The following is a 13,961-nucleotide window of genomic DNA, read 5'->3' on the forward strand; positions in this document are numbered from 1 at the left end:
AATCCTATTATTAGCATAACAACGCGAGATAGAGAAAAATGTCTAAAAAAAGAATTGTATTTTTTAAGTTTATTTTAAGGAGGTTCAGAAAATATAAATTTACAACTGTCTGTCAAAAAACGAGTGCTCAGTGTGAGTGTCACGATAATATTGTGTACCTCAAAGCCTACAGAGCTTTGAGAAATTTAATCTTTAACTATACTTATTTGAGAAATAAATTCAGAATATGAACACGCATAAAAATATTGCTATATAAACAGATGTTTTTGATAAAGTTTCATTCAAGCATTCTAAATGTAAAGAATAAATATCTGAGCGGGAATTGCGGGAATCAAAAGACGCGCGCCCCAGGCGCGCTCAAACTTGCGAGCCACGGGCACAGCACACGATCAGAATGTACCCGTGACAATAAATAGTTCATATACGGATTATTTTATTACCAACTAACAGTTATGAGATAAATGTGTTTGAAACTTTCCAATAATTTCTGACCTTTCAGTTTAAATTGAGAAATGTTAGGCAAAATATTTATTTATTCTAATCAATCACTCGAGTAAAATTCAAAAATACATTTGTTCAATTTTAAAATTATAGGGTTCTCAATTTAAAAAATCGGAAAATAATTTACATACATAGTAAGATACATAAATTTCTATAAAATATTATATAAAAAAATAAAAAATATATTTATTATATAATTTTATCGTTTCATTATAATTTATTTAATTCATATTTAATTACACAAACTGAGAAATTTACGAATTATTGTTTACTTAAATTAATAATCGTGAGGCAGGCGGTATTCCTATAAAATTTAACATCTTCATCTAAATACTCTAAATCGCTAATTATACATGCGAGAACGCTGTACGATCATATTTATTTAAAAAATTAATTATTTTTAATTTCAACTTTATGGTCTTCTGGTACTTTTTCCAAAGTTTTAGTCTAATATTTTATATATATAAAAAAAATTCTTAGATTCAAAAAAAAATCCATGGAATGGACAAAATGAGGTCGGTAATATAGGTATTTCGCTGTGTCACGTGCCCTTAAACTGAAAATATATGTTGTTTTTTTTTAATTCTTTCATAGAAATATAAAAAGTGAATGCGAGACTTCTGTATTTTAATAAAAATACCGACCGTTTTATGTTACACTAAAGGATATCTTCCCAGTAGGCACAAAACTTGGCGACGTTTTTAAGACATCGTTTCGATATCTTCACGATAACTTTACGACATCCTATGTCCATGTCGTTTCAGTGTCTTTGCGATATCGTAACGACATCGTCAGATCATACGACTTATTTACGATATCGTAAAGACAGCTTTACGACATGGACATAGGATGTCGTAAAGTTATCGTAAAGATATCGTAACGATGTCGTAAAGACGTCGCCAAACTTTGTGCCCATTGGGTTCTTTGTTCTCTTATTCTTCCGTATAAGTATACTAAATTAAATAAAAACTATACGTTCTTCATTTATTTCTTTAAATTTAAATATGATTTTAATTATAATCAAGTGGCCAGTAAGATTTCTGTAGGCACTAAAAGTGCGATGCAGTAACTGTAGCTTGAAAAGTACGCAAATGTCTGCTGATTATGAATATCAAAAGCTACTTTTGCGAAATTTGATGCCACAATTGTTAAAACTATTTTTTGTAACAATTACATTATTCTTTTTGATAAAATTTTTGTACAATTATTGTCGGAAAGGTCATGGAGAAACAAAACTTGTATGTCGTAACAAATTTTTCATGCAACGACCCGTTTTCAAATTTTTCGGTGGAGCTATATTTTTTCTTAATATATAAGTGTTAAAAATGGTCATTTTTTAACAACGACGTATACATGTTTTTTTATTCTTCATAAAAGACTTTGTGCACATTGTACAAAGTCTGTACTATAACTTGTGTAAAAATATCTGGAAAAAATATTAATTGCGTTTTTTTTAATAACAATTTTTCTTAACAATCACGGATATTTTATGTTGCTTTAGTTTTCGAAGGTTTTTTAAAAATTAGAAACAAAACAAACAGTTTTACTCTTATAGATTTTCTTTTAATTCAAATCATTTGTTAGCTATGGCCTTATAAACAATTAATTGAAAAATAATGTTTTGAATTTTGGATGTTTTAAAGTTATGTACCGTATGGGTTCCTTATAATCTTTCTGTCTGTCACCACTCTGAAAATATCCTTCTTTTGTCTATAACAATTTCCAGTGGGGACAAAGTTTGGCGACGTCTTTAGGACATCGTTACGACATCTTCACGACAACTTTACGACATCCTATGTCCATTTCGTAAGGGTGTCTTTACGATATCGTAAATAGGTCATATGATCTGACGATGTCTTTACGATATCGCAAAGGCACCGAAACGACATGGACATAGGATGTCGTAAAGATGTCGTTACGATGTCGTAACGATGTCGTAAAGACGTCACCAAATTTTGTGTCCACTGGGTTGTTATCAAATACATAAATCCTAGACGTACATAATCTGCTCCTTTCATTCGCATTCGTTGAATCAGATGCAGAAAAAACTGTTATATCTCCTATATTTGATCCTAATGCTAAGAATTTGTTAATTACGGCCTTATAAACAATTAACTTCAAAATAGGACAGGCCAAAGATAATGTTGCAGTTAATTGTTTATAAAGCCTCAATGAAAAAATTGTTTGAGTTAAAGGGAAATTTAAGAGAGACTGATTGTGACTGATGCAAGTAACGTGAATAAAAAATCAGATTCGGTAAATGTAGGATTTTGTTGACAACAATTGTTATTGACATAAGAACGATAATTTTAGAGTGGTGACACACATTATTTTGCAGTTAATTGTTTATAAGGCCATAGTTAAAAAGTAATTTGTAGAAAAATCTATAAGAGACAAAGTTTTTGTTTAATATCTCATTTTAAAATCACGTTTATATACAAAAGTTGTATGAAATATTCCTATTTGCTTATTAAAATTGTTACTAGCCAAAAAACAATTGAGATTTTTGCGAAACAATAAAAGTATTTGCAATAAGGTTAATTTCCCCAAGATTTTCTCACAAAAGATATAGCATTGAGCGTGTACAATTTCAACGAAGTATTTTATTAAGAAGTTCAAGAAATTGCTCACGTTGCTGTTAAAAAAGGAGTGGAACAAGTGACCTGAAATATGATTTTAATTTTTTTCGACAATTTTCGATCCAACATTTTCCGAGATATGTATCGAAAATATGTCAATTGTAGTGCAAATTCAATTGTTTATAACGCTCTAACTTGAAGAGGGGTCGTTGCATACAAAATTTGTTTTGACATAAAAGTCTTCTTTCTCCATGAACTTTTCGAAAATAATTTTAGAACATTTTTATTATGAAAAATAGTGTAATTGTTTAAAAAAGTTGTTGCACCAGATTTAAAAAAAGTAATCTTGATATTAATGATCAGGGGGCTTTTAATGCGTCGCAACTTTAGTACATACAGAAGTATTAATGGCTGCTGGATTATTAGTTAAACCTGCGGTTAATTAATTAATTAATTAATTAATTATTAAAAATTAATTATTTTTAATTGTAATAGGGTTACTATTATTAATGAATTACTTATTTGTACTGCCGTTTTCATTTCCTTTTCTATTCAATAAATTCTTCACCCCAGTGAAGCATAGGCAAAGGCATAGGTTTTGCATAGGCAACATTAGTCAGAAATTAGCTTATTTGATATTGTTCGTCATGAAAATCAGTTTAAAATTATTTGTCAGGTCCACGAACAAAATTAAACTTATAATTATACCAAATGTTATTCATAAATTCCAACCTTGTCTATTAAAATTATATCAAGTAGTTTTGCGAAAAATAAATTTGGAAAAAGTTAAGGAATAAATCTAAAATTATGTAATCAATTTTGTACTATCTTTATGTAATTATATATAATAAAAAATATATTATTAATTTCTCCCATAGTTTTTTCAAATTTAGTTTTTGCAAAAATACATTATATAATTTTAATAGACAAGTTTGGAATGTAATAATAAAATTTGGTATAACTATAAGTTTAATTTTTTTCTGGGATTGAAAATTATTTGAAAACCGATTGTCATCACGAACAATACCAATTAAGTTCAATTCAACATTATTTTACCTATGCTTGCCATGTTAAAATTTGCTGTAGAGACTATCAGCGCCATCTGCGCTCCACGCTAGTGAACTAACGCTAACGTACAGTCGCTGCAGGTGGCTGGTTATTCTCAAAAGTGTGACACGCCCTTCCCTTTTTAACGCGCCAAAGTTCAAAGTTTCAAATCCTCCCAATGGACTTTGCTAAGTACACAAACGATGATTGTTTTCCTTGCTGTAGTTCCGCTGTTTTGAGAGGTTAGATTCTCTACTTTCTGAGACTAAGTGTCCGGTACTAAATCTCTAGATCCTTAAAATCGCAAATTTTATTAATGAAAGGATACTATTAAAATAAGTAAAACAAATTTCAAAGTGGATTTAAACTACTTTACATTTTATTAAAACAAGTATAAAATTTACATACATCAGATGCTTTTCAAGAATTCAATTAAGTTCAACTCTGATTTTAAAACAAAGCGAATCCGAGATTAACCGGTCGCGATCGTGGCAAGGATCTGTCTGATTTTTCTGAATGAGTTCTTGTGATTAATGTGTCTGACACAGCAACGCATGATCCCTTACTCTCCCTACATTTTCTTACATTTTATTTGCCCTACAAGGAAAACAACCAATGAGTCTTCTTAATCCCACTTATAATCTTGAAAACAAACCGCCTACGCGATAATCACGGGTCCTCCCTTGACACGTGCAAAAATTCATGATGGCTGCGACGGCGGTTGCGGCACATTAAACGGATAAGAAAAACCATTTTTAAGCACGTACAGGAATTCAACAGTTATAATTCGGAGTAGTACACTTAAGCCGACAAAGCGCCTCCAATAATGTTTTTTTGACTCAACAATTCACAAATCAAATTTCTTTACGTAATTGAAATTTACGAGTTAGAGCAACATCCCTTAAAATAAAAATCGAAACTAATTTAAATTTCTGCACCCAAAGTTGTAATCAATGATCCGCGAAACCAAAGCCCATTAAGATAATTTTTACGAGAATTCTCATTGATCTTGATACAAAAAGTGATTAAAAAACGAGTAAACATGGTAACGTGCTGCATTTTCTACTGTAACACGTGTTGCGGGAAAAGTGTGCAATCAAATACTTTTCCGAAGAATGAAAAGCTTCGTGAATTGTGACTGCAAAATATAAATCAACAGGATTGGACCGCAAATGCATCATCACGGCTTTGCGACATAAATTCAATAGAATATTAGAATACAAGTAATATTATAAGTAAAATTTAATATCAATGAACTTGATTAAAGATGCACTTTTCATCTGAGATGTGGACAACAGTTAACAAGGGAATAAAACTCAGGGATGATGCTATTCCAACAATATTTCCCAGTCCACCAGTGAGAAATTTGATGATATCAGATATATATCAGATATATACATATATATATATATATCTAACTGCATTTTCGACTATATCGAGGCGCTGCCCTCTGCAACTTTTCACCGTTTCTATGGCAACCGCGTCCTCCTAACACGCTAGCGGGCGGGTTGGGACCGGGACGCACACCGAAAGTTGTTGAATTCCAAACCGAACGTGATTTTCTGTTTCTCGCGTTCCACTTCGCCATCACTATAGCAATCTTTGCTATAGCTGAGTCGGTCGCCTAGCTCTGTACGGCCTGTGTGCCAAAAACGTTATGAACACTGAATTACCTAATTATATTCAAATTAAAGAGAGTCTACAAATATTCTATTATTATTTTTAAATTTCGATACAATAAATAAATTTTTTAAAATTCTTTTCGTACTTTATAATTTTAGTGAAATTTCTAAATTTATGTTTTCAAACTAAACTTAAAATTTGGATGAAATTAAGATAAATTAATCATTTCAAAAAGTGAATAGATTTGAGTAAAATTAAAGTAAAATTTGTTTAAATTTAAGTAAATTTCAGTTAAAATTGTAGATGTTGAATGATGTTAAATGGTGTTAAACTTAAGTACAATCTAGTTAACTAAAAATGAAACTCTCGTTAAATTTTAAATTTGATTGAATTGAATACAGATATGTTGGTTGTTTCTTAGCTTCAACGATGGAGAGCATTGAACTAAGCTGGAGAAATAAAAAAAAAGTTCCCTTATTTTTATAATAATTAGTTAAATTCAACAAAAAAAACTCAGGAAAGTAATTAGGACTCATAGTCCTCAAGTTTTTGGTTTGAAATTTTTCAGATGTCCACAATGTCAAAATATAAAAGGAAGCGTTTAAACTTCAGCATAACTATTTTGCATGGAAATACTTTATTATTCCACAATTTTATTTCAAATTAGAATTATGTTAGTAATTAAATAATTATTCCATTCAAAATTATTCAGTTTCGAAAATTAGATTATAACTTCAAAGCCTTTGAAATCAAAAGATTTTAAATGAGAGAAATTTAAAATAAAAACAATTAACATTACAGTTAACATTCAAATTATTTAATTTTAAACGTTTTCAATGAAATCACTTATGATTCCGCAATACATTTTTTGCAACTTTAGGATATTAATAATTTAAAGCTGCAATAAGCAGATTATTCGATGTCAAACCTCGTGAAAAATTGGAATAAATGTTAGCCTTTGAAATCGAAAACTTTTTATGAGGGGGAAAATTTTACATTGAAAGATTTTAACATATCTTCAATTCAAAATATTCAAATTGAGTAATTTCATAAACAGAAATTTCAAGAATTGTATTATTTGACAATTTTTTCATAGAGTTGATAAATTAAAAATGCAAGCATTAATATTTGTTAAATTTTGAATATGCCTGATGTATAACCTGATAAATTTAAATTATTTACTTTTGAAAGTTTTTAATTGAAAATTGAAATGCAGAATTCTAAATGTTTGTATTTGGGTATTATCAGATTTTGGAGGCCAATAACTTTTAGTCAAATCAAGTTAAAAGGCTTACAGTTATCAATTTTACGATATTAAATCATTATATTCAACACCAAATTAAGTTTCAATGTTAAAATTTTTAATTGTTTTAGATTTGACTCTTAAATTCAGAATTTTTTAAATTTTACACTTTCAAACCTTTTTTTAAATTTGGATCTTCGAGAAACAAATATTAAATTTTAGTAGACACGACTTTTTTACGTAAAAAAATTAATTTAGGAAATACCCCGTGCGCCAAGATATATATTATCGAGCGCCTAGGGCGTTCGATAATATATTTATCTCTCGCTCCGCGCTCGGTAATGTATTTACCTCGCGCTCCGCGCTCAGTCTTTGCATTACCCTCCACATTTGTGCACAGACCACAATGCAAAATTTTATACATTCTATGTTAAAAAATATGATATCAAATGTCTATTACAATTTTTTTGTATGTACCTTGATCTGGTACTGCTTATTCTGATATTGTAAAATGATGTTCACATTTTATTTTTTCTGGTCCTAATAGAGCTCTGCTGTGATTGTTTAATCATTTTCCCTTTTCTTAAGTGAAGCTGTACACTTTTTTTAATTTGTCATTAAAGAAGGTTCTCAAAGTACCTACGGCCTTGACGCTTACATTCTCATTGCGATAATCGCGCTTCGCGCTTAACAGTTACGTAATACAGGCTCTCATTTTTTAAATTTTGGGCTAATCAAAAAATTCGGCTTGAGTAGTTTTGAAATATATTTGGTATCTAGTGAAAATTTTGAATGAAATTTTTGGATCTATGAAAAAAATAAATTTTTCTATTTTTTGAAAATTTTGAAAAGTATATAATAGAAATCGAAAATTTAGACGATTACATTACATTCTCAGGAATGAAAATGTAAAAAATTATTTGAAAACAGAATTTCGTCACTTAATTATTACATGAAAACATTTGTTCTTGTTTACAAGATGGAAGAAGTAAGAAAAAAATCTTGATTGGAATATATTATTTTTTAAAGAACAAGAAGCTTTAAGCATTATAACGCTAGGTTTCAATAAAGATCTTTGAAAAGGAGTACACAATTTTGGAAAAAATAAGTCTAACAAAAAAGTGACAGATCATGTATTTTTTTGGTTCGATTCATAATTTTATTCAAATATGAAATTCCTTCCAAACTTCTTTTTAATTATGCAAGAAATAAACATTGTTAATACCTTTTTCAAATAACAAGTCGGGTTTTTTGCATGATTGTCGTTCTTTTTCTTAAAAAACCTTTTTTTTGTTAATGAGGTAATTAATTTATAATGCATAAGCCTTTAAAATTTTATACAAGAAAATGAAAGTTAATAAGATATTTAAATTATTAGAAAATAAATTTATTTACGAACAAATTTAAGAAAGCAAGTTTTTTATTCAAGGAAAGAACTTAAAATAATTATTTTAGCAAAATTAAAACTTTTGAATGGAATTAAATAGGTAAACAGTGAAACAAGTAAGATGCAAACAAAAGCTTAATCAACCAGCTGGAAAATATAGTTTTCTATACATGACCGCCGAAACAAATTTTAAAGTTTCAATTTATTTTTTTCAATAATAATTCAGAATTTTTATTTCTTTAACCAGAAAAAATAGTAAGGACATATTCAAACACAATTCTGGTTGATTTAACCTGACAGTTTTTTAGTTTATTTAAATTTAAATAAAAATTAACTGTATCATCAGATTCACTTTTCTATTAATTTCCAAACAAATTATAACTGAAATAAAAAATAAACTTTTTAATTCAAATTTGTTATTACTATTTTATACTAACCTCTTTGCTACATCTTGGGTCTAATTTTGATTTCAAAAAGTTTTCAGAGTTTTCGAATTCCTTCAAGACCTTTTCTACTCAATTAAAATTATTTTTTCATTCACTTGTAAAGTAAAATTAGATTATTACCATTTTGGATTTCAAATGCGCTATAATTTGGCGCGACCGAATATATGGTTGTCTGTCGCGCCTCTACAAGTATGTGGAGGAACCAATCGGTACATATCGCGCCTCTACAAATATGTTGCCTGCCTCTCTAACTACCGGTATGTGGTGCAACTAATCGCATGCCGTATCTAGGACCCAATATCTTTGATGGTACCACCAGAGATGAGTTGGGAGATTGCTCATGTAATGGAATTAGAGACTACGTCAAAATTCGACTGCTATAAGCGCCCTCTTGGTTTGTGGGTCAACTCCTCGGAGTTAATTTGCAGTTTTCGGCATTTCTCAGTCGTTCGGCGTCGGTAATTGCTTAAGTTAGAAAATTTTAAAAATGAGTTACCACCGCAGTTACAATTACAGGAGTTACCATAAATGTAAATGATGTACTGCATAGTTATTTACCACTTGAACATTAAGTGTTTATTATATAATTATTCTAATGATTCACAATTATTAGTGAGTAGTTATATAATGAAAATTAATTATTTATTTAAAAAAATGAAATTTTAAATATTATATCGTTACATAGCTATTTATATGCTATAAATAATAAATTATGACTTATAATTTTATTACATCACCGGAAAAAGTTTTATTTTCACCTATTTTTTAATTACTGAAAAGTTTTATTTATCACACCTCTTGCTTGTTGGTAAATTTTCAGTTATAAAAATCATTTTCATCTAAAAAGATGAATTTTCACCTAAAATTATGGAATAACGAACTGAGATAGTTAGACTTCCAGTTAAAAAAGTCATTTACAACTTGAAAGAATGAATTTTCAACAACAAAAAAACGAATTAAAAAAAAAATTATTAATTTTTCAACTAAAAAAAATAGATTTTTTACCAAATATTCGAGCTACAGAGCAAGACACTCCCCCCCACCCCACCCTCAAAAAGTTGCCATTTTCGGAAAAAGAAAATCCGAATACCTTTTTCGAAATTAGAAAATTAATACGTTCCGCCGGGCACTCATGTTCCCGGGTTTTCTCGAAACGTGTTAAACTTTTTAGGGGTTGAAGAGGAGTGTCTATGAAATAAAATCATACTAATAACTTTTACTTCAAACCCGCCTTCATCCTCCCCGTAGCACCCCAAATATGACCCAAAATTTAAAAAATAACTATATTTTTACTCTTCAGTAGTGTTGCCGTTCGAGACGAGGAATGGCAAGGAAAAAGTCGAGGAACGCAAGGAATGCTAGCGCGAGGCCTCGCGTTTCGAGGCAAAACAAGGCGGCCAAATTTCAAGGCCTTGACAAGTCAAGACCTTGAAAAGCGAGGCCTTGCCTTGGCCTTGTCTGCGGGATTTGAGTCTCCTTCGACAGAAGTGGATATTTTTCAACGACATGAGATAGATGAATAAATTAAAGTACTCATGGGATGATTGTGGATGCAAGTAATTACACAAATTCCAATGTTGTAGTATTTTTTTTCCATGCAAATTTTTTCCAACATTTTTTATCATACAATTCTTTTACGTAATTCTTTGTGAATGAGTTTTTTTTCCTATAATTTTTTATCATACAATTTTTGTTTCAACCTATTTTTTTGCAAAAAAACTTTGTTTCAACAATTTTTTTCAAACTTTTTTTCAGCAATTTTTTAAAATACTTTTTTTCAAACATTGTTTTCGAACTTTTTTTAAAACAATTTTTAAAATCTTTTTTTAACACACTTTTTAAATCATTTTTTTTAAACTTCTTTTTTATAATTTTTTTGCAAAACTGTAAGCACGTAAGGCTCGTCTCGTCTCGCCTTGAAAACGTCGAGGCCTCGCTCGACGGCAACACTACTTTTCAGAAATTTCCGTCGTCTTTTTCATACAAATAATTACTAATGGACAATTTGAATATTTCCTTTGACTTTTTAATAATTAGAAATATATTTCCAAAAGATGTGAAAAATAATCGTCATTTCTGATTGAAATGTGATTGTTTTTCATTGTTTGGTGTAGTAAAATTGTCTCAAAACATTACGTGAGTATTTAAACAATTATTTATTGTCTATTTTCAAAATTTCTAAACATTGAGCAAGAGATATCAACTTTCTTTTAAAATTAGTATCGTATGCTATGTTTTGTTGAATAATTACATAATTTTGATAAATTTTTTTAAATGTTAAATAAATTTCTATTTCTTTAAACAATCTTTATTTGCTCAAATAGTTGTTTTTTGATAACTAAATAAATGAAATAAAATAGAATACATAGTCATGTTTTTGACTTATAGCATATAGAAAGAATACATTAACAACTTTTTAATTGTTGAAATAAATATAATTCGTTTAAATAATGAATTTTATTCAAATAATGTTAAAATCGTAATTAATTTATGTGTTCTATTTTATTTCATTTTCTATCAATAGAAAAGTAACTGATCGAGCAAAAAAAATCTTGTTTAAACAAATAGAAATTTCGTAAACATTAGAAGAAATGTATCCAAATTAAGAAATTTTTCAACGAGTAGCATAGGATACCACTATGAAAAAAGTGGACATCTCAGGCTCAATTTTTAGAAATTTTTAAAAAAGACACTTAATAATTGTTTAAATCATGACATAATGTTTCAAACTTCTCTTCAATCCCTAAAAAGTTTGTCCCGTTTCGATGAAGCTGATAAAAAAAAATAGAATGGCTTCAGTTTGTAGATAAAAGAGATCTTCACAACATTGTTAGAGAATTTAATCTGGATGATGATCAGTAGGAGTTGGTGAAATTAATGAACTTTTTTCATCACTGAAATATTTTATTCGATATCTCAAGACTTATGTAACGAGGAAAAAATGCTAATTTGAATTTAATTAAAAAAATATATCCCAAAAACTTTACGTGACACCACTAAACTTAGACATTTTTTCAAATATTTATATTCACTTAAATTTCATATTTATAGTGAATAAAATATATATAGTTATAAGATATGAGAAATATGCTTAAAAACTAGTCTGTAATAAAAAAAATATTAAAAAGTACAAAAAAATTGATTCAATTATATTTCATTTACATAAGTTGTAAAAATTCTTAATAAAGTACTAAAGTCCACTTTTAAAAACTTAAAAATCGCGCCAAATACGTTACTCAGAGACCACACACATGCAACTTTCGAAATGAGCCGAAATGCGGCGAAGATAGCCGACCGGAGGAAAGATCCCGTTTGGGTTGTACCAAAGATATTATAAACGTAGATGCAGTACGAGGCGTCGGAGTGGGGAATTATATATATAGGACATCACATTTTCTGCCCTATCGAGGTGCTGCCCTCATCGTACTACGAAGTCGAATTCTTATTTTCTCATTCTTCGTAAAATATGACGGTAAAGCAGTAGAAAGATTTTTTGAGGTTAGAAAAGTTTGACATGTATGTATCGCTGAATTTTTTCAGAACTGAAGCTTGATCCAGGTTTTCGGTACATTCTTTTTTTTAATTATAAAAAAATGTTCTCGAAAAATCATATTTTTAATTTTTAAAAAAGTATTATAAAAAGACTATCACATATATTGAACTATTAAAACCTCGGACCTTTTTTAAGGTTTTTAAAACTCTTTTAAAAACTTGCTTTAACAATTTTGGTTGTGATTTCTTAATAAAAGAATAAGTGCTAGTTAGTCTCCAGAACAGCATTTTCAAAAATATTTAATCCCTTAATGGTTGAGACATTTTAAATTTGTAGTCTTCACAGTATATTGAATAATTTCAAATTCAAAGCTATTTAAATATATCATCTGAGTTTTTAAATTAAAATTGTTCGATAATTTTAGATTGAAACCTCTCAAATTATTTAGTTACAAATTAAAATCGTACAACTTCAGGTTTTATTTATTTTTTGATCATTTGTCACCCCAGCCCCTCCTAATTATTTTTTTTTTGTAATTAAATAACGCCCGATTTTTGTAAAAATTAACAAATATATATTAAAGCTTCACTCAAGGTAATTTTTGTTCAAAAAGCTTGTTCCTGAATAAATTAACTCTTATTGTTTCCGATATCGTTCTGTTACTTAGGGATTGTGTTTTTCATAGAAAAAATTGAACTTTTTTAATGTTTAAAGTTTCTAAAAATTATTGTTGTAATATAAAATAACAATAATTGAACAAATGTATTTTTTGATAAAAAGTTATTTGAAAATGTGCATTGTATTTTTGTACTTTACAGAAAACGCTCGCAAAAATGAAATTATTATTTAAAAAAATAAAAATAAAAGTCGCATTAAATCAGCCTGCATTGAATCCTGCAAATTTTGTTTCATTTAAAGCTCACGTGTTTTAAGTTTATGTTTGTATCAAATATTTATACAATTATTGTTATTTTAAATTAAAACAATAATTTAAAAAAATTAAACATCAAACCAAATTTCTATAATAAAAATATTTGATTATTGTATTTTTAATAAATAAATAATATTGATCACAAAACTGTTTTCTCAATTTCTGCAATTCGGGAATTTTCTAGTTTATATATTTGATCATTAGACAACATTCGGCCTGGAGTTTTATTATTCGGGAATTTTCGAATTCGATAATATTGTCAACTGTCCTATAACGTTTTTATAAAAATATAATTATAATTTCAAGTGATAGGGAAATTGTTCTTTCGGTTTTTAGATGATAAGACGACAGTTCCAAGCCAGATTACGTTTCGCATTGGCAAACAATTTTATACGAACAGAATTTCACTGAAACATTCATAAAAAATATCATGTTCCATAAAGTATATTTTAAAATAAACTTTAAATTATTATAATTGATACAGCTTATTTATTTTGAATTTATTTTTAATTGAAAATGGGCTATAAAGTTTTAATCGCGAGTTTCCATTTGTTTAACTTCTAAGACTTTCCAATTCAAACAGTTTAATTTTGAAAGTTAAAATTGGAATATTATTCAACTTTAAACAAATTCCGAATCGTGTTGTGAAATCAATTATGATTCACTTGTGAATCCTTGGTGTCCACTTCAATTAAAAAAAGAATCATACTT

The 13,961-nt window shown here is 28.6% G+C and overlaps 1 protein-coding gene across 1 annotated transcript in view; it reads left to right on the forward strand.

Moving 5' to 3' along the window:
- LOC117175590 overlaps positions 1–13,961 on the forward strand; it is a 222,672-nt gene that overhangs the window by 57,244 nt on the left and 151,467 nt on the right. The gene's annotated exons all lie outside the window — the stretch shown is intronic.

This window comes from Belonocnema kinseyi, chromosome 6, assembly GCF_010883055.1.
Source record: "Belonocnema kinseyi isolate 2016_QV_RU_SX_M_011 chromosome 6, B_treatae_v1, whole genome shotgun sequence".
NCBI lineage: Eukaryota > Metazoa > Arthropoda > Insecta > Hymenoptera > Cynipidae > Belonocnema > Belonocnema kinseyi.